This window comes from Pleurodeles waltl, unplaced genomic scaffold (assembly GCF_031143425.1).
Source record: "Pleurodeles waltl isolate 20211129_DDA unplaced genomic scaffold, aPleWal1.hap1.20221129 scaffold_162, whole genome shotgun sequence".
Taxonomy (NCBI): domain Eukaryota; kingdom Metazoa; phylum Chordata; class Amphibia; order Caudata; family Salamandridae; genus Pleurodeles; species Pleurodeles waltl.
The window spans coordinates 100,960-127,845 of record NW_027149868.1 but is presented as its reverse complement, the minus strand read 5'-3'; the positions used below and the strand labels follow the sequence as shown (position 1 = coordinate 127,845).

The 26,886-nt window shown below is 44.2% G+C and overlaps 12 non-coding genes across 12 annotated transcripts; all 12 read left to right on the top strand.

Moving 5' to 3' along the window:
* The first annotated feature begins 1,994 nt into the window (after positions 1–1,994).
* On the top strand, positions 1,995–2,066 carry TRNAA-UGC (transfer RNA alanine (anticodon UGC)). The gene has a single exon. It is a non-coding gene; the product is annotated as a tRNA-Ala (tRNA).
* A 2,111-nt stretch (positions 2,067–4,177) lies between these two features.
* TRNAA-UGC (transfer RNA alanine (anticodon UGC)) lies at positions 4,178–4,249 on the top strand. The gene has a single exon. It is a non-coding gene; the product is annotated as a tRNA-Ala (tRNA).
* Positions 4,250–6,364: 2,115 nt separating this feature from the next.
* On the top strand, positions 6,365–6,436 carry TRNAA-UGC (transfer RNA alanine (anticodon UGC)). Its single transcript has one exon. It is a non-coding gene; the product is annotated as a tRNA-Ala (tRNA).
* A 2,115-nt stretch (positions 6,437–8,551) lies between these two features.
* Positions 8,552–8,623, top strand: TRNAA-UGC (transfer RNA alanine (anticodon UGC)). The gene has a single exon. It is a non-coding gene; the product is annotated as a tRNA-Ala (tRNA).
* Positions 8,624–10,738: 2,115 nt separating this feature from the next.
* On the top strand, positions 10,739–10,810 carry TRNAA-UGC (transfer RNA alanine (anticodon UGC)). Its single transcript has one exon. It is a non-coding gene; the product is annotated as a tRNA-Ala (tRNA).
* A 2,115-nt stretch (positions 10,811–12,925) lies between these two features.
* On the top strand, positions 12,926–12,997 carry TRNAA-UGC (transfer RNA alanine (anticodon UGC)). The gene has a single exon. It is a non-coding gene; the product is annotated as a tRNA-Ala (tRNA).
* A 2,117-nt stretch (positions 12,998–15,114) lies between these two features.
* On the top strand, positions 15,115–15,186 carry TRNAA-UGC (transfer RNA alanine (anticodon UGC)). The gene has a single exon. It is a non-coding gene; the product is annotated as a tRNA-Ala (tRNA).
* Positions 15,187–17,303: 2,117 nt separating this feature from the next.
* On the top strand, positions 17,304–17,375 carry TRNAA-UGC (transfer RNA alanine (anticodon UGC)). The gene has a single exon. It is a non-coding gene; the product is annotated as a tRNA-Ala (tRNA).
* Positions 17,376–19,490: 2,115 nt separating this feature from the next.
* TRNAA-UGC (transfer RNA alanine (anticodon UGC)) lies at positions 19,491–19,562 on the top strand. The gene has a single exon. It is a non-coding gene; the product is annotated as a tRNA-Ala (tRNA).
* Positions 19,563–21,677: 2,115 nt separating this feature from the next.
* On the top strand, positions 21,678–21,749 carry TRNAA-UGC (transfer RNA alanine (anticodon UGC)). The gene has a single exon. It is a non-coding gene; the product is annotated as a tRNA-Ala (tRNA).
* A 2,115-nt stretch (positions 21,750–23,864) lies between these two features.
* TRNAA-UGC (transfer RNA alanine (anticodon UGC)) lies at positions 23,865–23,936 on the top strand. Its single transcript has one exon. It is a non-coding gene; the product is annotated as a tRNA-Ala (tRNA).
* A 2,119-nt stretch (positions 23,937–26,055) lies between these two features.
* Positions 26,056–26,127, top strand: TRNAA-UGC (transfer RNA alanine (anticodon UGC)). The gene has a single exon. It is a non-coding gene; the product is annotated as a tRNA-Ala (tRNA).
* The last annotated feature ends 759 nt before the right edge of the window (positions 26,128–26,886 follow it).

The window sequence follows — 26,886 nt, the reverse complement described above, 5'->3', positions numbered from 1 at the left end:
TTGGGAAAGCTTGTGAAATGGGGCTATCTCATTTTCGGTCTTTATAGAAAAAAGAATCTTTCTCCCCCAAGAAACCAAAGTGGTGGTTCATCTTGGCAATCTCGGTATAGAAAACGGTCACAGCTGTCTTGGCCATTGATGTGAATTCTTCCTCTAAACCAGAGACTCCTTACAGAAGGTTTAAGAAAAACTGAATGTCTTCTTTATCCCAATCACTTGCGATTGGACCATGATTTTGCTTTTCCCTTTCCATTCACAGAGGCATTAAACATGCATGTTCTTCATGCTCAGTGCGTAGTGATGCATGTCGTAATGCCTCCCCTAACTTTCTGGCCTCTCCTTGACGTTTCCATGCTGTCATACTTTGGTCACAAATGCTTCCAAAGGGCTGTGGACTACCTTTGCCCCATACCCTTTGATCACATTTCCTTTTGTGTAGAATTTCAATTTCTAGGTCCCCTTCTTTCCTTCAAGCCAGCCCAGCACATTAAGGTAGGTAAGCAATCCCCCTTTAAGTTGAAAAGATGTAGCTGAGAAAGCATTCTAGGAAGTGGCCATTTGGAGAGCTAGCCCTAGGTCGTATTCATGAGTTTTCTCATTCCACTGCAGCACCCGCACCCAACTGCGCCACAACCATTATTGAAAGACAGATGAATGCATCACGGAAAGCTTTGCTGTCTCCGCCTTCGGTAGCTCAGTTGATAGAGCGGCCGAGAGTAGTGCAAAAACAGTAACCCTTAATTCGCCGGTTCAAATCTGCCGCGGAGGACTTCGCCCTTTAGGTTTCCATCGCCTTCTCTGTTATTAAGACATTATCTTCCCCTCTGATTAAGAAAAAAAAAAATTCCGAGCTCCAAGTAAATGCTGGGACAGAAGGGTAGATGTCTTCTGTTTTCTAATGAAATTGACCACATCCTCATTTCTGAGGGATGTGGGAAGAGAAGTAAACAAGGACCTGCAGATCAGAATTCATTCCAAACCCTTGACTAAATATATGAAGGCACTTGGAAGACTTCCAGTCTCATTGTACCAAAGTAGATGTTTTGTCAGCCGACCCAGCTACTCCTTGCCTACAATGAGAGCGGTCATATATATATATATATATATATATATATATATGCGAGAGGGAATTTAGAAAGCCACCATCTCCCTAAAACTGAGCAAGATGCGAAGTGGAGTAATAGTTTACAGATTTGGAGAAAATCTGAGATGTTCGTCTTGCCAAAAGGAGCACAGAAATACCCTCTCTGAGGATCAAACTCAGGACTTTCAGATTATGAGACTGACGCACTGCCTACTGCACAGAAGGCTGCACAAACCCTCCCAGAAATACGTCTATACCCCTTGAAGAGGAAAGGAGGCAAAAACGCTTATCTTATCTTGGAATATAAATACGATACGATTGACTCGCTGGATTAAAATCATATGGAGTTATAATGGTGGGAAAATATTTCTTTCCAGTGATTAAACCCACACCCCCTACAATTAGCCATGCGAAAGAGTCAGGGAATACCTTTCACCTCTCTCAGAAAGATCACATGAATTTTTCCCCCACGTAACTGAGAATTTAATGGACTAAAACTCAGAATTAAGGTGCCGTCCTTAGCAATAGATGCATCTGGATCTCAACTCTTTACGTGCTTATGTAACATAGCTGTGTGTCCTGCAGTAAGAGCAAGAGTACCTTAATTCGTCTCAGGACATTTGTAAGCAGCACTCAACCATATTCTTCTTTCATGTAACCTTAACCAGTTGCCTTGAAAACTCTGGCATGTTTAGATCGCATCTAGCTGTTGTATGTGGGGCATTTGTTCATTCTAGAGTGAGCCTTATTCCATAAAATGGTGCTATACAATCCAGATGTAAGTCATGGGGAATCCCACATCTGACACCTTATTTTCTAGTGCCATATGTGGTGAATTTGAGGTACATAGAATTCCAGATTTCCTTCGGTGAAGCAAGGTCAGCCCGCCCCACCCCCACCCCAGGACGTGGGGGATGTAGCTCAGTGGTAGAGCGCATGCTTTGCATGTATGAGGCCCCGGGTTCGATCCCCGGCATCTCCAGCCTTTTGCCAGGCTCATCTTGCCTTTTGGCAGAACCCTAGGCTGTCACCATGGGTCAGGAAGTGAGATGACATGCAGCTGGGGCCAGACCACCGCCGACATTGCCCGGCTCTTGCCTTGGGAAAGCTTGTGAAATGGGGCTATCTCATTTTCGGTCTTTATAGAAAAAAGAATCTTTCTCCCCCAAGAAACCAAAGTGGTGGTTCATCTTGGCAATCTCGGTATAGAAAACGGTCACAGCTGTCTTGGCCATTGATGTGAATTCTTCCTCTAAACCAGAGACTCCTTACAGAAGGTTTAAGAAAAACTGAATGTCTTCTTTATCCCAATCACTTGCGATTGGACCATGATTTTGCTTTTCCCTTTCCATTCACAGAGGCATTAAACATGCATGTTCTTCATGCTCAGTGCGTAGTGATGCATGTCGTAATGCCTCCCCTAACTTTCTGGCCTCTCCTTGACGTTTCCATGCTGTCATACTTTGGTCACAAATGCTTCCAAAGGGCTGTGGACTACCTTTGCCCCATACCCTTTGATCACATTTCCTTTTGTGTAGAATTTCAATTTCTAGGTCCCCTTCTTTCCTTCAAGCCAGCCCAGCACATTAAGGTAGGTAAGCAATCCCCCTTTAAGTTGAAAAGATGTAGCTGAGAAAGCATTCTAGGAAGTGGCCATTTGGAGAGCTAGCCCTAGGTCGTATTCATGAGTTTTCTCATTCCACTGCAGCACCCGCACCCAACTGCGCCACAACCATTATTGAAAGACAGATGAATGCATCACGGAAAGCTTTGCTGTCTCCGCCTTCGGTAGCTCAGTTGATAGAGCGGCCGAGAGTAGTGCAAAAACAGTAACCCTTAATTCGCCGGTTCAAATCTGCCGCGGAGGACTTCGCCCTTTAGGTTTCCATCGCCTTCTCTGTTATTAAGACATTATCTTCCCCTCTGATTAAGAAAAAAAAAAATTCCGAGCTCCAAGTAAATGCTGGGACAGAAGGGTAGATGTCTTCTGTTTTCTAATGAAATTGACCACATCCTCATTTCTGAGGGATGTGGGAAGAGAAGTAAACAAGGACCTGCAGATCAGAATTCATTCCAAACCCTTGACTAAATATATGAAGGCACTTGGAAGACTTCCAGTCTCATTGTACCAAAGTAGATGTTTTGTCAGCCGACCCAGCTACTCCTTGCCTACAATGAGAGCGGTCATATATATATATATATATATATATATATATATGCGAGAGGGAATTTAGAAAGCCACCATCTCCCTAAAACTGAGCAAGATGCGAAGTGGAGTAATAGTTTACAGATTTGGAGAAAATCTGAGATGTTCGTCTTGCCAAAAGGAGCACAGAAATACCCTCTCTGAGGATCAAACTCAGGACTTTCAGATTATGAGACTGACGCACTGCCTACTGCACAGAAGGCTGCACAAACCCTCCCAGAAATACGTCTATACCCCTTGAAGAGGAAAGGAGGCAAAAACGCTTATCTTATCTTGGAATATAAATACGATACGATTGACTCGCTGGATTAAAATCATATGGAGTTATAATGGTGGGAAAATATTTCTTTCCAGTGATTAAACCCACACCCCCTACAATTAGCCATGCGAAAGAGTCAGGGAATACCTTTCACCTCTCTCAGAAAGATCACATGAATTTTTCCCCCACGTAACTGAGAATTTAATGGACTAAAACTCAGAATTAAGGTGCCGTCCTTAGCAATAGATGCATCTGGATCTCAACTCTTTACGTGCTTATGTAACATAGCTGTGTGTCCTGCAGTAAGAGCAAGAGTACCTTAATTCGTCTCAGGACATTTGTAAGCAGCACTCAACCATATTCTTCTTTCATGTAACCTTAACCAGTTGCCTTGAAAACTCTGGCATGTTTAGATCGCATCTAGCTGTTGTATGTGGGGCATTTGTTCATTCTAGAGTGAGCCTTATTCCATAAAATGGTGCTATACAATCCAGATGTAAGTCATGGGGAATCCCACATCTGACACCTTATTTTCTAGTGCCATATGTGGTGAATTTGAGGTACATAGAATTCCAGATTTCCTTCGGTGAAGCAAGGTCAGCCCGCCCCACCCCCACCCCAGGACGTGGGGGATGTAGCTCAGTGGTAGAGCGCATGCTTTGCATGTATGAGGCCCCGGGTTCGATCCCCGGCATCTCCAGCCTTTTGCCAGGCTCATCTTGCCTTTTGGCAGAACCCTAGGCTGTCACCATGGGTCAGGAAGTGAGATGACATGCAGCTGGGGCCAGACCACCGCCGACATTGCCCGGCTCTTGCCTTGGGAAAGCTTGTGAAATGGGGCTATCTCATTTTCGGTCTTTATAGAAAAAAGAATCTTTCTCCCCCAAGAAACCAAAGTGGTGGTTCATCTTGGCAATCTCGGTATAGAAAACGGTCACAGCTGTCTTGGCCATTGATGTGAATTCTTCCTCTAAACCAGAGACTCCTTACAGAAGGTTTAAGAAAAACTGAATGTCTTCTTTATCCCAATCACTTGCGATTGGACCATGATTTTGCTTTTCCCTTTCCATTCACAGAGGCATTAAACATGCATGTTCTTCATGCTCAGTGCGTAGTGATGCATGTCGTAATGCCTCCCCTAACTTTCTGGCCTCTCCTTGACGTTTCCATGCTGTCATACTTTGGTCACAAATGCTTCCAAAGGGCTGTGGACTACCTTTGCCCCATACCCTTTGATCACATTTCCTTTTGTGTAGAATTTCAATTTCTAGGTCCCCTTCTTTCCTTCAAGCCAGCCCAGCACATTAAGGTAGGTAAGCAATCCCCCTTTAAGTTGAAAAGATGTAGCTGAGAAAGCATTCTAGGAAGTGGCCATTTGGAGAGCTAGCCCTAGGTCGTATTCATGAGTTTTCTCATTCCACTGCAGCACCCGCACCCAACTGCGCCACAACCATTATTGAAAGACAGATGAATGCATCACGGAAAGCTTTGCTGTCTCCGCCTTCGGTAGCTCAGTTGATAGAGCGGCCGAGAGTAGTGCAAAAACAGTAACCCTTAATTCGCCGGTTCAAATCTGCCGCGGAGGACTTCGCCCTTTAGGTTTCCATCGCCTTCTCTGTTATTAAGACATTATCTTCCCCTCTGATTAAGAAAAAAAAAAATTCCGAGCTCCAAGTAAATGCTGGGACAGAAGGGTAGATGTCTTCTGTTTTCTAATGAAATTGACCACATCCTCATTTCTGAGGGATGTGGGAAGAGAAGTAAACAAGGACCTGCAGATCAGAATTCATTCCAAACCCTTGACTAAATATATGAAGGCACTTGGAAGACTTCCAGTCTCATTGTACCAAAGTAGATGTTTTGTCAGCCGACCCAGCTACTCCTTGCCTACAATGAGAGCGGTCATATATATATATATATATATATATATATATATATATGCGAGAGGGAATTTAGAAAGCCACCATCTCCCTAAAACTGAGCAAGATGCGAAGTGGAGTAATAGTTTACAGATTTGGAGAAAATCTGAGATGTTCGTCTTGCCAAAAGGAGCACAGAAATACCCTCTCTGAGGATCAAACTCAGGACTTTCAGATTATGAGACTGACGCACTGCCTACTGCACAGAAGGCTGCACAAACCCTCCCAGAAATACGTCTATACCCCTTGAAGAGGAAAGGAGGCAAAAACGCTTATCTTATCTTGGAATATAAATACGATACGATTGACTCGCTGGATTAAAATCATATGGAGTTATAATGGTGGGAAAATATTTCTTTCCAGTGATTAAACCCACACCCCCTACAATTAGCCATGCGAAAGAGTCAGGGAATACCTTTCACCTCTCTCAGAAAGATCACATGAATTTTTCCCCCACGTAACTGAGAATTTAATGGACTAAAACTCAGAATTAAGGTGCCGTCCTTAGCAATAGATGCATCTGGATCTCAACTCTTTACGTGCTTATGTAACATAGCTGTGTGTCCTGCAGTAAGAGCAAGAGTACCTTAATTCGTCTCAGGACATTTGTAAGCAGCACTCAACCATATTCTTCTTTCATGTAACCTTAACCAGTTGCCTTGAAAACTCTGGCATGTTTAGATCGCATCTAGCTGTTGTATGTGGGGCATTTGTTCATTCTAGAGTGAGCCTTATTCCATAAAATGGTGCTATACAATCCAGATGTAAGTCATGGGGAATCCCACATCTGACACCTTATTTTCTAGTGCCATATGTGGTGAATTTGAGGTACATAGAATTCCAGATTTCCTTCGGTGAAGCAAGGTCAGCCCGCCCCACCCCCACCCCAGGACGTGGGGGATGTAGCTCAGTGGTAGAGCGCATGCTTTGCATGTATGAGGCCCCGGGTTCGATCCCCGGCATCTCCAGCCTTTTGCCAGGCTCATCTTGCCTTTTGGCAGAACCCTAGGCTGTCACCATGGGTCAGGAAGTGAGATGACATGCAGCTGGGGCCAGACCACCGCCGACATTGCCCGGCTCTTGCCTTGGGAAAGCTTGTGAAATGGGGCTATCTCATTTTCGGTCTTTATAGAAAAAAGAATCTTTCTCCCCCAAGAAACCAAAGTGGTGGTTCATCTTGGCAATCTCGGTATAGAAAACGGTCACAGCTGTCTTGGCCATTGATGTGAATTCTTCCTCTAAACCAGAGACTCCTTACAGAAGGTTTAAGAAAAACTGAATGTCTTCTTTATCCCAATCACTTGCGATTGGACCATGATTTTGCTTTTCCCTTTCCATTCACAGAGGCATTAAACATGCATGTTCTTCATGCTCAGTGCGTAGTGATGCATGTCGTAATGCCTCCCCTAACTTTCTGGCCTCTCCTTGACGTTTCCATGCTGTCATACTTTGGTCACAAATGCTTCCAAAGGGCTGTGGACTACCTTTGCCCCATACCCTTTGATCACATTTCCTTTTGTGTAGAATTTCAATTTCTAGGTCCCCTTCTTTCCTTCAAGCCAGCCCAGCACATTAAGGTAGGTAAGCAATCCCCCTTTAAGTTGAAAAGATGTAGCTGAGAAAGCATTCTAGGAAGTGGCCATTTGGAGAGCTAGCCCTAGGTCGTATTCATGAGTTTTCTCATTCCACTGCAGCACCCGCACCCAACTGCGCCACAACCATTATTGAAAGACAGATGAATGCATCACGGAAAGCTTTGCTGTCTCCGCCTTCGGTAGCTCAGTTGATAGAGCGGCCGAGAGTAGTGCAAAAACAGTAACCCTTAATTCGCCGGTTCAAATCTGCCGCGGAGGACTTCGCCCTTTAGGTTTCCATCGCCTTCTCTGTTATTAAGACATTATCTTCCCCTCTGATTAAGAAAAAAAAAAATTCCGAGCTCCAAGTAAATGCTGGGACAGAAGGGTAGATGTCTTCTGTTTTCTAATGAAATTGACCACATCCTCATTTCTGAGGGATGTGGGAAGAGAAGTAAACAAGGACCTGCAGATCAGAATTCATTCCAAACCCTTGACTAAATATATGAAGGCACTTGGAAGACTTCCAGTCTCATTGTACCAAAGTAGATGTTTTGTCAGCCGACCCAGCTACTCCTTGCCTACAATGAGAGCGGTCATATATATATATATATATATATATATATATATATATGCGAGAGGGAATTTAGAAAGCCACCATCTCCCTAAAACTGAGCAAGATGCGAAGTGGAGTAATAGTTTACAGATTTGGAGAAAATCTGAGATGTTCGTCTTGCCAAAAGGAGCACAGAAATACCCTCTCTGAGGATCAAACTCAGGACTTTCAGATTATGAGACTGACGCACTGCCTACTGCACAGAAGGCTGCACAAACCCTCCCAGAAATACGTCTATACCCCTTGAAGAGGAAAGGAGGCAAAAACGCTTATCTTATCTTGGAATATAAATACGATACGATTGACTCGCTGGATTAAAATCATATGGAGTTATAATGGTGGGAAAATATTTCTTTCCAGTGATTAAACCCACACCCCCTACAATTAGCCATGCGAAAGAGTCAGGGAATACCTTTCACCTCTCTCAGAAAGATCACATGAATTTTTCCCCCACGTAACTGAGAATTTAATGGACTAAAACTCAGAATTAAGGTGCCGTCCTTAGCAATAGATGCATCTGGATCTCAACTCTTTACGTGCTTATGTAACATAGCTGTGTGTCCTGCAGTAAGAGCAAGAGTACCTTAATTCGTCTCAGGACATTTGTAAGCAGCACTCAACCATATTCTTCTTTCATGTAACCTTAACCAGTTGCCTTGAAAACTCTGGCATGTTTAGATCGCATCTAGCTGTTGTATGTGGGGCATTTGTTCATTCTAGAGTGAGCCTTATTCCATAAAATGGTGCTATACAATCCAGATGTAAGTCATGGGGAATCCCACATCTGACACCTTATTTTCTAGTGCCATATGTGGTGAATTTGAGGTACATAGAATTCCAGATTTCCTTCGGTGAAGCAAGGTCAGCCCGCCCCACCCCCACCCCAGGACGTGGGGGATGTAGCTCAGTGGTAGAGCGCATGCTTTGCATGTATGAGGCCCCGGGTTCGATCCCCGGCATCTCCAGCCTTTTGCCAGGCTCATCTTGCCTTTTGGCAGAACCCTAGGCTGTCACCATGGGTCAGGAAGTGAGATGACATGCAGCTGGGGCCAGACCACCGCCGACATTGCCCGGCTCTTGCCTTGGGAAAGCTTGTGAAATGGGGCTATCTCATTTTCGGTCTTTATAGAAAAAAGAATCTTTCTCCCCCAAGAAACCAAAGTGGTGGTTCATCTTGGCAATCTCGGTATAGAAAACGGTCACAGCTGTCTTGGCCATTGATGTGAATTCTTCCTCTAAACCAGAGACTCCTTACAGAAGGTTTAAGAAAAACTGAATGTCTTCTTTATCCCAATCACTTGCGATTGGACCATGATTTTGCTTTTCCCTTTCCATTCACAGAGGCATTAAACATGCATGTTCTTCATGCTCAGTGCGTAGTGATGCATGTCGTAATGCCTCCCCTAACTTTCTGGCCTCTCCTTGACGTTTCCATGCTGTCATACTTTGGTCACAAATGCTTCCAAAGGGCTGTGGACTACCTTTGCCCCATACCCTTTGATCACATTTCCTTTTGTGTAGAATTTCAATTTCTAGGTCCCCTTCTTTCCTTCAAGCCAGCCCAGCACATTAAGGTAGGTAAGCAATCCCCCTTTAAGTTGAAAAGATGTAGCTGAGAAAGCATTCTAGGAAGTGGCCATTTGGAGAGCTAGCCCTAGGTCGTATTCATGAGTTTTCTCATTCCACTGCAGCACCCGCACCCAACTGCGCCACAACCATTATTGAAAGACAGATGAATGCATCACGGAAAGCTTTGCTGTCTCCGCCTTCGGTAGCTCAGTTGATAGAGCGGCCGAGAGTAGTGCAAAAACAGTAACCCTTAATTCGCCGGTTCAAATCTGCCGCGGAGGACTTCGCCCTTTAGGTTTCCATCGCCTTCTCTGTTATTAAGACATTATCTTCCCCTCTGATTAAGAAAAAAAAAAATTCCGAGCTCCAAGTAAATGCTGGGACAGAAGGGTAGATGTCTTCTGTTTTCTAATGAAATTGACCACATCCTCATTTCTGAGGGATGTGGGAAGAGAAGTAAACAAGGACCTGCAGATCAGAATTCATTCCAAACCCTTGACTAAATATATGAAGGCACTTGGAAGACTTCCAGTCTCATTGTACCAAAGTAGATGTTTTGTCAGCCGACCCAGCTACTCCTTGCCTACAATGAGAGCGGTCATATATATATATATATATATATATATATATATATATGCGAGAGGGAATTTAGAAAGCCACCATCTCCCTAAAACTGAGCAAGATGCGAAGTGGAGTAATAGTTTACAGATTTGGAGAAAATCTGAGATGTTCGTCTTGCCAAAAGGAGCACAGAAATACCCTCTCTGAGGATCAAACTCAGGACTTTCAGATTATGAGACTGACGCACTGCCTACTGCACAGAAGGCTGCACAAACCCTCCCAGAAATACGTCTATACCCCTTGAAGAGGAAAGGAGGCAAAAACGCTTATCTTATCTTGGAATATAAATACGATACGATTGACTCGCTGGATTAAAATCATATGGAGTTATAATGGTGGGAAAATATTTCTTTCCAGTGATTAAACCCACACCCCCTACAATTAGCCATGCGAAAGAGTCAGGGAATACCTTTCACCTCTCTCAGAAAGATCACATGAATTTTTCCCCCACGTAACTGAGAATTTAATGGACTAAAACTCAGAATTAAGGTGCCGTCCTTAGCAATAGATGCATCTGGATCTCAACTCTTTACGTGCTTATGTAACATAGCTGTGTGTCCTGCAGTAAGAGCAAGAGTACCTTAATTCGTCTCAGGACATTTGTAAGCAGCACTCAACCATATTCTTCTTTCATGTAACCTTAACCAGTTGCCTTGAAAACTCTGGCATGTTTAGATCGCATCTAGCTGTTGTATGTGGGGCATTTGTTCATTCTAGAGTGAGCCTTATTCCATAAAATGGTGCTATACAATCCAGATGTAAGTCATGGGGAATCCCACATCTGACACCTTATTTTCTAGTGCCATATGTGGTGAATTTGAGGTACATAGAATTCCAGATTTCCTTCGGTGAAGCAAGGTCAGCCCGCCCCACCCCCACCCCAGGACGTGGGGGATGTAGCTCAGTGGTAGAGCGCATGCTTTGCATGTATGAGGCCCCGGGTTCGATCCCCGGCATCTCCAGCCTTTTGCCAGGCTCATCTTGCCTTTTGGCAGAACCCTAGGCTGTCACCATGGGTCAGGAAGTGAGATGACATGCAGCTGGGGCCAGACCACCGCCGACATTGCCCGGCTCTTGCCTTGGGAAAGCTTGTGAAATGGGGCTATCTCATTTTCGGTCTTTATAGAAAAAAGAATCTTTCTCCCCCAAGAAACCAAAGTGGTGGTTCATCTTGGCAATCTCGGTATAGAAAACGGTCACAGCTGTCTTGGCCATTGATGTGAATTCTTCCTCTAAACCAGAGACTCCTTACAGAAGGTTTAAGAAAAACTGAATGTCTTCTTTATCCCAATCACTTGCGATTGGACCATGATTTTGCTTTTCCCTTTCCATTCACAGAGGCATTAAACATGCATGTTCTTCATGCTCAGTGCGTAGTGATGCATGTCGTAATGCCTCCCCTAACTTTCTGGCCTCTCCTTGACGTTTCCATGCTGTCATACTTTGGTCACAAATGCTTCCAAAGGGCTGTGGACTACCTTTGCCCCATACCCTTTGATCACATTTCCTTTTGTGTAGAATTTCAATTTCTAGGTCCCCTTCTTTCCTTCAAGCCAGCCCAGCACATTAAGGTAGGTAAGCAATCCCCCTTTAAGTTGAAAAGATGTAGCTGAGAAAGCATTCTAGGAAGTGGCCATTTGGAGAGCTAGCCCTAGGTCGTATTCATGAGTTTTCTCATTCCACTGCAGCACCCGCACCCAACTGCGCCACAACCATTATTGAAAGACAGATGAATGCATCACGGAAAGCTTTGCTGTCTCCGCCTTCGGTAGCTCAGTTGATAGAGCGGCCGAGAGTAGTGCAAAAACAGTAACCCTTAATTCGCCGGTTCAAATCTGCCGCGGAGGACTTCGCCCTTTAGGTTTCCATCGCCTTCTCTGTTATTAAGACATTATCTTCCCCTCTGATTAAGAAAAAAAAAAATTCCGAGCTCCAAGTAAATGCTGGGACAGAAGGGTAGATGTCTTCTGTTTTCTAATGAAATTGACCACATCCTCATTTCTGAGGGATGTGGGAAGAGAAGTAAACAAGGACCTGCAGATCAGAATTCATTCCAAACCCTTGACTAAATATATGAAGGCACTTGGAAGACTTCCAGTCTCATTGTACCAAAGTAGATGTTTTGTCAGCCGACCCAGCTACTCCTTGCCTACAATGAGAGCGGTCATATATATATATATATATATATATATATATATATATGCGAGAGGGAATTTAGAAAGCCACCATCTCCCTAAAACTGAGCAAGATGCGAAGTGGAGTAATAGTTTACAGATTTGGAGAAAATCTGAGATGTTCGTCTTGCCAAAAGGAGCACAGAAATACCCTCTCTGAGGATCAAACTCAGGACTTTCAGATTATGAGACTGACGCACTGCCTACTGCACAGAAGGCTGCACAAACCCTCCCAGAAATACGTCTATACCCCTTGAAGAGGAAAGGAGGCAAAAACGCTTATCTTATCTTGGAATATAAATACGATACGATTGACTCGCTGGATTAAAATCATATGGAGTTATAATGGTGGGAAAATATTTCTTTCCAGTGATTAAACCCACACCCCCTACAATTAGCCATGCGAAAGAGTCAGGGAATACCTTTCACCTCTCTCAGAAAGATCACATGAATTTTTCCCCCACGTAACTGAGAATTTAATGGACTAAAACTCAGAATTAAGGTGCCGTCCTTAGCAATAGATGCATCTGGATCTCAACTCTTTACGTGCTTATGTAACATAGCTGTGTGTCCTGCAGTAAGAGCAAGAGTACCTTAATTCGTCTCAGGACATTTGTAAGCAGCACTCAACCATATTCTTCTTTCATGTAACCTTAACCAGTTGCCTTGAAAACTCTGGCATGTTTAGATCGCATCTAGCTGTTGTATGTGGGGCATTTGTTCATTCTAGAGTGAGCCTTATTCCATAAAATGGTGCTATACAATCCAGATGTAAGTCATGGGGAATCCCACATCTGACACCTTATTTTCTAGTGCCATATGTGGTGAATTTGAGGTACATAGAATTCCAGATTTCCTTCGGTGAAGCAAGGTCAGCCCGCCCCACCCCCACCCCAGGACGTGGGGGATGTAGCTCAGTGGTAGAGCGCATGCTTTGCATGTATGAGGCCCCGGGTTCGATCCCCGGCATCTCCAGCCTTTTGCCAGGCTCATCTTGCCTTTTGGCAGAACCCTAGGCTGTCACCATGGGTCAGGAAGTGAGATGACATGCAGCTGGGGCCAGACCACCGCCGACATTGCCCGGCTCTTGCCTTGGGAAAGCTTGTGAAATGGGGCTATCTCATTTTCGGTCTTTATAGAAAAAAGAATCTTTCTCCCCCAAGAAACCAAAGTGGTGGTTCATCTTGGCAATCTCGGTATAGAAAACGGTCACAGCTGTCTTGGCCATTGATGTGAATTCTTCCTCTAAACCAGAGACTCCTTACAGAAGGTTTAAGAAAAACTGAATGTCTTCTTTATCCCAATCACTTGCGATTGGACCATGATTTTGCTTTTCCCTTTCCATTCACAGAGGCATTAAACATGCATGTTCTTCATGCTCAGTGCGTAGTGATGCATGTCGTAATGCCTCCCCTAACTTTCTGGCCTCTCCTTGACGTTTCCATGCTGTCATACTTTGGTCACAAATGCTTCCAAAGGGCTGTGGACTACCTTTGCCCCATACCCTTTGATCACATTTCCTTTTGTGTAGAATTTCAATTTCTAGGTCCCCTTCTTTCCTTCAAGCCAGCCCAGCACATTAAGGTAGGTAAGCAATCCCCCTTTAAGTTGAAAAGATGTAGCTGAGAAAGCATTCTAGGAAGTGGCCATTTGGAGAGCTAGCCCTAGGTCGTATTCATGAGTTTTCTCATTCCACTGCAGCACCCGCACCCAACTGCGCCACAACCATTATTGAAAGACAGATGAATGCATCACGGAAAGCTTTGCTGTCTCCGCCTTCGGTAGCTCAGTTGATAGAGCGGCCGAGAGTAGTGCAAAAACAGTAACCCTTAATTCGCCGGTTCAAATCTGCCGCGGAGGACTTCGCCCTTTAGGTTTCCATCGCCTTCTCTGTTATTAAGACATTATCTTCCCCTCTGATTAAGAAAAAAAAAAATTCCGAGCTCCAAGTAAATGCTGGGACAGAAGGGTAGATGTCTTCTGTTTTCTAATGAAATTGACCACATCCTCATTTCTGAGGGATGTGGGAAGAGAAGTAAACAAGGACCTGCAGATCAGAATTCATTCCAAACCCTTGACTAAATATATGAAGGCACTTGGAAGACTTCCAGTCTCATTGTACCAAAGTAGATGTTTTGTCAGCCGACCCAGCTACTCCTTGCCTACAATGAGAGCGGTCATATATATATATATATATATATATATATATATATATATGCGAGAGGGAATTTAGAAAGCCACCATCTCCCTAAAACTGAGCAAGATGCGAAGTGGAGTAATAGTTTACAGATTTGGAGAAAATCTGAGATGTTCGTCTTGCCAAAAGGAGCACAGAAATACCCTCTCTGAGGATCAAACTCAGGACTTTCAGATTATGAGACTGACGCACTGCCTACTGCACAGAAGGCTGCACAAACCCTCCCAGAAATACGTCTATACCCCTTGAAGAGGAAAGGAGGCAAAAACGCTTATCTTATCTTGGAATATAAATACGATACGATTGACTCGCTGGATTAAAATCATATGGAGTTATAATGGTGGGAAAATATTTCTTTCCAGTGATTAAACCCACACCCCCTACAATTAGCCATGCGAAAGAGTCAGGGAATACCTTTCACCTCTCTCAGAAAGATCACATGAATTTTTCCCCCACGTAACTGAGAATTTAATGGACTAAAACTCAGAATTAAGGTGCCGTCCTTAGCAATAGATGCATCTGGATCTCAACTCTTTACGTGCTTATGTAACATAGCTGTGTGTCCTGCAGTAAGAGCAAGAGTACCTTAATTCGTCTCAGGACATTTGTAAGCAGCACTCAACCATATTCTTCTTTCATGTAACCTTAACCAGTTGCCTTGAAAACTCTGGCATGTTTAGATCGCATCTAGCTGTTGTATGTGGGGCATTTGTTCATTCTAGAGTGAGCCTTATTCCATAAAATGGTGCTATACAATCCAGATGTAAGTCATGGGGAATCCCACATCTGACACCTTATTTTCTAGTGCCATATGTGGTGAATTTGAGGTACATAGAATTCCAGATTTCCTTCGGTGAAGCAAGGTCAGCCCGCCCCACCCCCACCCCAGGACGTGGGGGATGTAGCTCAGTGGTAGAGCGCATGCTTTGCATGTATGAGGCCCCGGGTTCGATCCCCGGCATCTCCAGCCTTTTGCCAGGCTCATCTTGCCTTTTGGCAGAACCCTAGGCTGTCACCATGGGTCAGGAAGTGAGATGACATGCAGCTGGGGCCAGACCACCGCCGACATTGCCCGGCTCTTGCCTTGGGAAAGCTTGTGAAATGGGGCTATCTCATTTTCGGTCTTTATAGAAAAAAGAATCTTTCTCCCCCAAGAAACCAAAGTGGTGGTTCATCTTGGCAATCTCGGTATAGAAAACGGTCACAGCTGTCTTGGCCATTGATGTGAATTCTTCCTCTAAACCAGAGACTCCTTACAGAAGGTTTAAGAAAAACTGAATGTCTTCTTTATCCCAATCACTTGCGATTGGACCATGATTTTGCTTTTCCCTTTCCATTCACAGAGGCATTAAACATGCATGTTCTTCATGCTCAGTGCGTAGTGATGCATGTCGTAATGCCTCCCCTAACTTTCTGGCCTCTCCTTGACGTTTCCATGCTGTCATACTTTGGTCACAAATGCTTCCAAAGGGCTGTGGACTACCTTTGCCCCATACCCTTTGATCACATTTCCTTTTGTGTAGAATTTCAATTTCTAGGTCCCCTTCTTTCCTTCAAGCCAGCCCAGCACATTAAGGTAGGTAAGCAATCCCCCTTTAAGTTGAAAAGATGTAGCTGAGAAAGCATTCTAGGAAGTGGCCATTTGGAGAGCTAGCCCTAGGTCGTATTCATGAGTTTTCTCATTCCACTGCAGCACCCGCACCCAACTGCGCCACAACCATTATTGAAAGACAGATGAATGCATCACGGAAAGCTTTGCTGTCTCCGCCTTCGGTAGCTCAGTTGATAGAGCGGCCGAGAGTAGTGCAAAAACAGTAACCCTTAATTCGCCGGTTCAAATCTGCCGCGGAGGACTTCGCCCTTTAGGTTTCCATCGCCTTCTCTGTTATTAAGACATTATCTTCCCCTCTGATTAAGAAAAAAAAAAATTCCGAGCTCCAAGTAAATGCTGGGACAGAAGGGTAGATGTCTTCTGTTTTCTAATGAAATTGACCACATCCTCATTTCTGAGGGATGTGGGAAGAGAAGTAAACAAGGACCTGCAGATCAGAATTCATTCCAAACCCTTGACTAAATATATGAAGGCACTTGGAAGACTTCCAGTCTCATTGTACCAAAGTAGATGTTTTGTCAGCCGACCCAGCTACTCCTTGCCTACAATGAGAGCGGTCATATATATATATATATATATATATATATATATATATATGCGAGAGGGAATTTAGAAAGCCACCATCTCCCTAAAACTGAGCAAGATGCGAAGTGGAGTAATAGTTTACAGATTTGGAGAAAATCTGAGATGTTCGTCTTGCCAAAAGGAGCACAGAAATACCCTCTCTGAGGATCAAACTCAGGACTTTCAGATTATGAGACTGACGCACTGCCTACTGCACAGAAGGCTGCACAAACCCTCCCAGAAATACGTCTATACCCCTTGAAGAGGAAAGGAGGCAAAAACGCTTATCTTATCTTGGAATATAAATACGATACGATTGACTCGCTGGATTAAAATCATATGGAGTTATAATGGTGGGAAAATATTTCTTTCCAGTGATTAAACCCACACCCCCTACAATTAGCCATGCGAAAGAGTCAGGGAATACCTTTCACCTCTCTCAGAAAGATCACATGAATTTTTCCCCCACGTAACTGAGAATTTAATGGACTAAAACTCAGAATTAAGGTGCCGTCCTTAGCAATAGATGCATCTGGATCTCAACTCTTTACGTGCTTATGTAACATAGCTGTGTGTCCTGCAGTAAGAGCAAGAGTACCTTAATTCGTCTCAGGACATTTGTAAGCAGCACTCAACCATATTCTTCTTTCATGTAACCTTAACCAGTTGCCTTGAAAACTCTGGCATGTTTAGATCGCATCTAGCTGTTGTATGTGGGGCATTTGTTCATTCTAGAGTGAGCCTTATTCCATAAAATGGTGCTATACAATCCAGATGTAAGTCATGGGGAATCCCACATCTGACACCTTATTTTCTAGTGCCATATGTGGTGAATTTGAGGTACATAGAATTCCAGATTTCCTTCGGTGAAGCAAGGTCAGCCCGCCCCACCCCCACCCCAGGACGTGGGGGATGTAGCTCAGTGGTAGAGCGCATGCTTTGCATGTATGAGGCCCCGGGTTCGATCCCCGGCATCTCCAGCCTTTTGCCAGGCTCATCTTGCCTTTTGGCAGAACCCTAGGCTGTCACCATGGGTCAGGAAGTGAGATGACATGCAGCTGGGGCCAGACCACCGCCGACATTGCCCGGCTCTTGCCTTGGGAAAGCTTGTGAAATGGGGCTATCTCATTTTCGGTCTTTATAGAAAAAAGAATCTTTCTCCCCCAAGAAACCAAAGTGGTGGTTCATCTTGGCAATCTCGGTATAGAAAACGGTCACAGCTGTCTTGGCCATTGATGTGAATTCTTCCTCTAAACCAGAGACTCCTTACAGAAGGTTTAAGAAAAACTGAATGTCTTCTTTATCCCAATCACTTGCGATTGGACCATGATTTTGCTTTTCCCTTTCCATTCACAGAGGCATTAAACATGCATGTTCTTCATGCTCAGTGCGTAGTGATGCATGTCGTAATGCCTCCCCTAACTTTCTGGCCTCTCCTTGACGTTTCCATGCTGTCATACTTTGGTCACAAATGCTTCCAAAGGGCTGTGGACTACCTTTGCCCCATACCCTTTGATCACATTTCCTTTTGTGTAGAATTTCAATTTCTAGGTCCCCTTCTTTCCTTCAAGCCAGCCCAGCACATTAAGGTAGGTAAGCAATCCCCCTTTAAGTTGAAAAGATGTAGCTGAGAAAGCATTCTAGGAAGTGGCCATTTGGAGAGCTAGCCCTAGGTCGTATTCATGAGTTTTCTCATTCCACTGCAGCACCCGCACCCAACTGCGCCACAACCATTATTGAAAGACAGATGAATGCATCACGGAAAGCTTTGCTGTCTCCGCCTTCGGTAGCTCAGTTGATAGAGCGGCCGAGAGTAGTGCAAAAACAGTAACCCTTAATTCGCCGGTTCAAATCTGCCGCGGAGGACTTCGCCCTTTAGGTTTCCATCGCCTTCTCTGTTATTAAGACATTATCTTCCCCTCTGATTAAGAAAAAAAAAAATTCCGAGCTCCAAGTAAATGCTGGGACAGAAGGGTAGATGTCTTCTGTTTTCTAATGAAATTGACCACATCCTCATTTCTGAGGGATGTGGGAAGAGAAGTAAACAAGGACCTGCAGATCAGAATTCATTCCAAACCCTTGACTAAATATATGAAGGCACTTGGAAGACTTCCAGTCTCATTGTACCAAAGTAGATGTTTTGTCAGCCGACCCAGCTACTCCTTGCCTACAATGAGAGCGGTCATATATATATATATATATATATATATATATATATATGCGAGAGGGAATTTAGAAAGCCACCATCTCCCTAAAACTGAGCAAGATGCGAAGTGGAGTAATAGTTTACAGATTTGGAGAAAATCTGAGATGTTCGTCTTGCCAAAAGGAGCACAGAAATACCCTCTCTGAGGATCAAACTCAGGACTTTCAGATTATGAGACTGACGCACTGCCTACTGCACAGAAGGCTGCACAAACCCTCCCAGAAATACGTCTATACCCCTTGAAGAGGAAAGGAGGCAAAAACGCTTATCTTATCTTGGAATATAAATACGATACGATTGACTCGCTGGATTAAAATCATATGGAGTTATAATGGTGGGAAAATATTTCTTTCCAGTGATTAAACCCACACCCCCTACAATTAGCCATGCGAAAGAGTCAGGGAATACCTTTCACCTCTCTCAGAAAGATCACATGAATTTTTCCCCCACGTAACTGAGAATTTAATGGACTAAAACTCAGAATTAAGGTGCCGTCCTTAGCAATAGATGCATCTGGATCTCAACTCTTTACGTGCTTATGTAACATAGCTGTGTGTCCTGCAGTAAGAGCAAGAGTACCTTAATTCGTCTCAGGACATTTGTAAGCAGCACTCAACCATATTCTTCTTTCATGTAACCTTAACCAGTTGCCTTGAAAACTCTGGCATGTTTAGATCGCATCTAGCTGTTGTATGTGGGGCATTTGTTCATTCTAGAGTGAGCCTTATTCCATAAAATGGTGCTATACAATCCAGATGTAAGTCATGGGGAATCCCACATCTGACACCTTATTTTCTAGTGCCATATGTGGTGAATTTGAGGTACATAGAATTCCAGATTTCCTTCGGTGAAGCAAGGTCAGCCCGCCCCACCCCCACCCCAGGACGTGGGGGATGTAGCTCAGTGGTAGAGCGCATGCTTTGCATGTATGAGGCCCCGGGTTCGATCCCCGGCATCTCCAGCCTTTTGCCAGGCTCATCTTGCCTTTTGGCAGAACCCTAGGCTGTCACCATGGGTCAGGAAGTGAGATGACATGCAGCTGGGGCCAGACCACCGCCGACATTGCCCGGCTCTTGCCTTGGGAAAGCTTGTGAAATGGGGCTATCTCATTTTCGGTCTTTATAGAAAAAAGAATCTTTCTCCCCCAAGAAACCAAAGTGGTGGTTCATCTTGGCAATCTCGGTATAGAAAACGGTCACAGCTGTCTTGGCCATTGATGTGAATTCTTCCTCTAAACCAGAGACTCCTTACAGAAGGTTTAAGAAAAACTGAATGTCTTCTTTATCCCAATCACTTGCGATTGGACCATGATTTTGCTTTTCCCTTTCCATTCACAGAGGCATTAAACATGCATGTTCTTCATGCTCAGTGCGTAGTGATGCATGTCGTAATGCCTCCCCTAACTTTCTGGCCTCTCCTTGACGTTTCCATGCTGTCATACTTTGGTCACAAATGCTTCCAAAGGGCTGTGGACTACCTTTGCCCCATACCCTTTGATCACATTTCCTTTTGTGTAGAATTTCAATTTCTAGGTCCCCTTCTTTCCTTCAAGCCAGCCCAGCACATTAAGGTAGGTAAGCAATCCCCCTTTAAGTTGAAAAGATGTAGCTGAGAAAGCATTCTAGGAAGTGGCCATTTGGAGAGCTAGCCCTAGGTCGTATTCATGAGTTTTCTCATTCCACTGCAGCACCCGCACCCAACTGCGCCACAACCATTATTGAAAGACAGATGAATGCATCACGGAAAGCTTTGCTGTCTCCGCCTTCGGTAGCTCAGTTGATAGAGCGGCCGAGAGTAGTGCAAAAACAGTAACCCTTAATTCGCCGGTTCAAATCTGCCGCGGAGGACTTCGCCCTTTAGGTTTCCATCGCCTTCTCTGTTATTAAGACATTATCTTCCCCTCTGATTAAGAAAAAAAAAAATTCCGAGCTCCAAGTAAATGCTGGGACAGAAGGGTAGATGTCTTCTGTTTTCTAATGAAATTGACCACATCCTCATTTCTGAGGGATGTGGGAAGAGAAGTAAACAAGGACCTGCAGATCAGAATTCATTCCAAACCCTTGACTAAATATATGAAGGCACTTGGAAGACTTCCAGTCTCATTGTACCAAAGTAGATGTTTTGTCAGCCGACCCAGCTACTCCTTGCCTACAATGAGAGCGGTCATATATATATATATATATATATATATATATATATATGCGAGAGGGAATTTAGAAAGCCACCATCTCCCTAAAACTGAGCAAGATGCGAAGTGGAGTAATAGTTTACAGATTTGGAGAAAATCTGAGATGTTCGTCTTGCCAAAAGGAGCACAGAAATACCCTCTCTGAGGATCAAACTCAGGACTTTCAGATTATGAGACTGACGCACTGCCTACTGCACAGAAGGCTGCACAAACCCTCCCAGAAATACGTCTATACCCCTTGAAGAGGAAAGGAGGCAAAAACGCTTATCTTATCTTGGAATATAAATACGATACGATTGACTCGCTGGATTAAAATCATATGGAGTTATAATGGTGGGAAAATATTTCTTTCCAGTGATTAAACCCACACCCCCTACAATTAGCCATGCGAAAGAGTCAGGGAATACCTTTCACCTCTCTCAGAAAGATCACATGAATTTTTCCCCCACGTAACTGAGAATTTAATGGACTAAAACTCAGAATTAAGGTGCCGTCCTTAGCAATAGATGCATCTGGATCTCAACTCTTTACGTGCTTATGTAACATAGCTGTGTGTCCTGCAGTAAGAGCAAGAGTACCTTAATTCGTCTCAGGACATTTGTAAGCAGCACTCAACCATATTCTTCTTTCATGTAACCTTAACCAGTTGCCTTGAAAACTCTGGCATGTTTAGATCGCATCTAGCTGTTGTATGTGGGGCATTTGTTCATTCTAGAGTGAGCCTTATTCCATAAAATGGTGCTATACAATCCAGATGTAAGTCATGGGGAATCCCACATCTGACACCTTATTTTCTAGTGCCATATGTGGTGAATTTGAGGTACATAGAATTCCAGATTTCCTTCGGTGAAGCAAGGTCAGCCCGCCCCACCCCCACCCCAGGACGTGGGGGATGTAGCTCAGTGGTAGAGCGCATGCTTTGCATGTATGAGGCCCCGGGTTCGATCCCCGGCATCTCCAGCCTTTTGCCAGGCTCATCTTGCCTTTTGGCAGAACCCTAGGCTGTCACCATGGGTCAGGAAGTGAGATGACATGCAGCTGGGGCCAGACCACCGCCGACATTGCCCGGCTCTTGCCTTGGGAAAGCTTGTGAAATGGGGCTATCTCATTTTCGGTCTTTATAGAAAAAAGAATCTTTCTCCCCCAAGAAACCAAAGTGGTGGTTCATCTTGGCAATCTCGGTATAGAAAACGGTCACAGCTGTCTTGGCCATTGATGTGAATTCTTCCTCTAAACCAGAGACTCCTTACAGAAGGTTTAAGAAAAACTGAATGTCTTCTTTATCCCAATCACTTGCGATTGGACCATGATTTTGCTTTTCCCTTTCCATTCACAGAGGCATTAAACATGCATGTTCTTCATGCTCAGTGCGTAGTGATGCATGTCGTAATGCCTCCCCTAACTTTCTGGCCTCTCCTTGACGTTTCCATGCTGTCATACTTTGGTCACAAATGCTTCCAAAGGGCTGTGGACTACCTTTGCCCCATACCCTTTGATCACATTTCCTTTTGTGTAGAATTTCAATTTCTAGGTCCCCTTCTTTCCTTCAAGCCAGCCCAGCACATTAAGGTAGGTAAGCAATCCCCCTTTAAGTTGAAAAGATGTAGCTGAGAAAGCATTCTAGGAAGTGGCCATTTGGAGAGCTAGCCCTAGGTCGTATTCATGAGTTTTCTCATTCCACTGCAGCACCCGCACCCAACTGCGCCACAACCATTATTGAAAGACAGATGAATGCATCACGGAAAGCTTTGCTGTCTCCGCCTTCGGTAGCTCAGTTGATAGAGCGGCCGAGAGTAGTGCAAAAACAGTAACCCTTAATTCGCCGGTTCAAATCTGCCGCGGAGGACTTCGCCCTTTAGGTTTCCATCGCCTTCTCTGTTATTAAGACATTATCTTCCCCTCTGATTAAGAAAAAAAAAAATTCCGAGCTCCAAGTAAATGCTGGGACAGAAGGGTAGATGTCTTCTGTTTTCTAATGAAATTGACCACATCCTCATTTCTGAGGGATGTGGGAAGAGAAGTAAACAAGGACCTGCAGATCAGAATTCATTCCAAACCCTTGACTAAATATATGAAGGCACTTGGAAGACTTCCAGTCTCATTGTACCAAAGTAGATGTTTTGTCAGCCGACCCAGCTACTCCTTGCCTACAATGAGAGCGGTCATATATATATATATATATATATATATATATATATATGCGAGAGGGAATTTAGAAAGCCACCATCTCCCTAAAACTGAGCAAGATGCGAAGTGGAGTAATAGTTTACAGATTTGGAGAAAATCTGAGATGTTCGTCTTGCCAAAAGGAGCACAGAAATACCCTCTCTGAGGATCAAACTCAGGACTTTCAGATTATGAGACTGACGCACTGCCTACTGCACAGAAGGCTGCACAAACCCTCCCAGAAATACGTCTATACCCCTTGAAGAGGAAAGGAGGCAAAAACGCTTATCTTATCTTGGAATATAAATACGATACGATTGACTCGCTGGATTAAAATCATATGGAGTTATAATGGTGGGAAAATATTTCTTTCCAGTGATTAAACCCACACCCCCTACAATTAGCCATGCGAAAGAGTCAGGGAATACCTTTCACCTCTCTCAGAAAGATCACATGAATTTTTCCCCCACGTAACTGAGAATTTAATGGACTAAAACTCAGAATTAAGGTGCCGTCCTTAGCAATAGATGCATCTGGATCTCAACTCTTTACGTGCTTATGTAACATAGCTGTGTGTCCTGCAGTAAGAGCAAGAGTACCTTAATTCGTCTCAGGACATTTGTAAGCAGCACTCAACCATATTCTTCTTTCATGTAACCTTAACCAGTTGCCTTGAAAACTCTGGCATGTTTAGATCGCATCTAGCTGTTGTATGTGGGGCATTTGTTCATTCTAGAGTGAGCCTTATTCCATAAAATGGTGCTATACAATCCAGATGTAAGTCATGGGGAATCCCACATCTGACACCTTATTTTCTAGTGCCATATGTGGTGAATTTGAGGTACATAGAATTCCAGATTTCCTTCGGTGAAGCAAGGTCAGCCCGCCCCACCCCCACCCCAGGACGTGGGGGATGTAGCTCAGTGGTAGAGCGCATGCTTTGCATGTATGAGGCCCCGGGTTCGATCCCCGGCATCTCCAGCCTTTTGCCAGGCTCATCTTGCCTTTTGGCAGAACCCTAGGCTGTCACCATGGGTCAGGAAGTGAGATGACATGCAGCTGGGGCCAGACCACCGCCGACATTGCCCGGCTCTTGCCTTGGGAAAGCTTGTGAAATGGGGCTATCTCATTTTCGGTCTTTATAGAAAAAAGAATCTTTCTCCCCCAAGAAACCAAAGTGGTGGTTCATCTTGGCAATCTCGGTATAGAAAACGGTCACAGCTGTCTTGGCCATTGATGTGAATTCTTCCTCTAAACCAGAGACTCCTTACAGAAGGTTTAAGAAAAACTGAATGTCTTCTTTATCCCAATCACTTGCGATTGGACCATGATTTTGCTTTTCCCTTTCCATTCACAGAGGCATTAAACATGCATGTTCTTCATGCTCAGTGCGTAGTGATGCATGTCGTAATGCCTCCCCTAACTTTCTGGCCTCTCCTTGACGTTTCCATGCTGTCATACTTTGGTCACAAATGCTTCCAAAGGGCTGTGGACTACCTTTGCCCCATACCCTTTGATCACATTTCCTTTTGTGTAGAATTTCAATTTCTAGGTCCCCTTCTTTCCTTCAAGCCAGCCCAGCACATTAAGGTAGGTAAGCAATCCCCCTTTAAGTTGAAAAGATGTAGCTGAGAAAGCATTCTAGGAAGTGGCCATTTGGAGAGCTAGCCCTAGGTCGTATTCATGAGTTTTCTCATTCCACTGCAGCACCCGCACCCAACTGCGCCACAACCATTATTGAAAGACAGATGAATGCATCACGGAAAGCTTTGCTGTCTCCGCCTTCGGTAGCTCAGTTGATAGAGCGGCCGAGAGTAGTGCAAAAACAGTAACCCTTAATTCGCCGGTTCAAATCTGCCGCGGAGGACTTCGCCCTTTAGGTTTCCATCGCCTTCTCTGTTATTAAGACATTATCTTCCCCTCTGATTAAGAAAAAAAAAAATTCCGAGCTCCAAGTAAATGCTGGGACAGAAGGGTAGATGTCTTCTGTTTTCTAATGAAATTGACCACATCCTCATTTCTGAGGGATGTGGGAAGAGAAGTAAACAAGGACCTGCAGATCAGAATTCATTCCAAACCCTTGACTAAATATATGAAGGCACTTGGAAGACTTCCAGTCTCATTGTACCAAAGTAGATGTTTTGTCAGCCGACCCAGCTACTCCTTGCCTACAATGAGAGCGGTCATATATATATATATATATATATATATATATATATATATATGCGAGAGGGAATTTAGAAAGCCACCATCTCCCTAAAACTGAGCAAGATGCGAAGTGGAGTAATAGTTTACAGATTTGGAGAAAATCTGAGATGTTCGTCTTGCCAAAAGGAGCACAGAAATACCCTCTCTGAGGATCAAACTCAGGACTTTCAGATTATGAGACTGACGCACTGCCTACTGCACAGAAGGCTGCACAAACCCTCCCAGAAATACGTCTATACCCCTTGAAGAGGAAAGGAGGCAAAAACGCTTATCTTATCTTGGAATATAAATACGATACGATTGACTCGCTGGATTAAAATCATATGGAGTTATAATGGTGGGAAAATATTTCTTTCCAGTGATTAAACCCACACCCCCTACAATTAGCCATGCGAAAGAGTCAGGGAATACCTTTCACCTCTCTCAGAAAGATCACATGAATTTTTCCCCCACGTAACTGAGAATTTAATGGACTAAAACTCAGAATTAAGGTGCCGTCCTTAGCAATAGATGCATCTGGATCTCAACTCTTTACGTGCTTATGTAACATAGCTGTGTGTCCTGCAGTAAGAGCAAGAGTACCTTAATTCGTCTCAGGACATTTGTAAGCAGCACTCAACCATATTCTTCTTTCATGTAACCTTAACCAGTTGCCTTGAAAACTCTGGCATGTTTAGATCGCATCTAGCTGTTGTATGTGGGGCATTTGTTCATTCTAGAGTGAGCCTTATTCCATAAAATGGTGCTATACAATCCAGATGTAAGTCATGGGGAATCCCACATCTGACACCTTATTTTCTAGTGCCATATGTGGTGAATTTGAGGTACATAGAATTCCAGATTTCCTTCGGTGAAGCAAGGTCAGCCCGCCCCACCCCCACCCCAGGACGTGGGGGATGTAGCTCAGTGGTAGAGCGCATGCTTTGCATGTATGAGGCCCCGGGTTCGATCCCCGGCATCTCCAGCCTTTTGCCAGGCTCATCTTGCCTTTTGGCAGAACCCTAGGCTGTCACCATGGGTCAGGAAGTGAGATGACATGCAGCTGGGGCCAGACCACCGCCGACATTGCCCGGCTCTTGCCTTGGGAAAGCTTGTGAAATGGGGCTATCTCATTTTCGGTCTTTATAGAAAAAAGAATCTTTCTCCCCCAAGAAACCAAAGTGGTGGTTCATCTTGGCAATCTCGGTATAGAAAACGGTCACAGCTGTCTTGGCCATTGATGTGAATTCTTCCTCTAAACCAGAGACTCCTTACAGAAGGTTTAAGAAAAACTGAATGTCTTCTTTATCCCAATCACTTGCGATTGGACCATGATTTTGCTTTTCCCTTTCCATTCACAGAGGCATTAAACATGCATGTTCTTCATGCTCAGTGCGTAGTGATGCATGTCGTAATGCCTCCCCTAACTTTCTGGCCTCTCCTTGACGTTTCCATGCTGTCATACTTTGGTCACAAATGCTTCCAAAGGGCTGTGGACTACCTTTGCCCCATACCCTTTGATCACATTTCCTTTTGTGTAGAATTTCAATTTCTAGGTCCCCTTCTTTCCTTCAAGCCAGCCCAGCACATTAAGGTAGGTAAGCAATCCCCCTTTAAGTTGAAAAGATGTAGCTGAGAAAGCATTCTAGGAAGTGGCCATTTGGAGAGCTAGCCCTAGGTCGTATTCATGAGTTTTCTCATTCCACTGCAGCACCCGCACCCAACTGCGCCACAACCATTATTG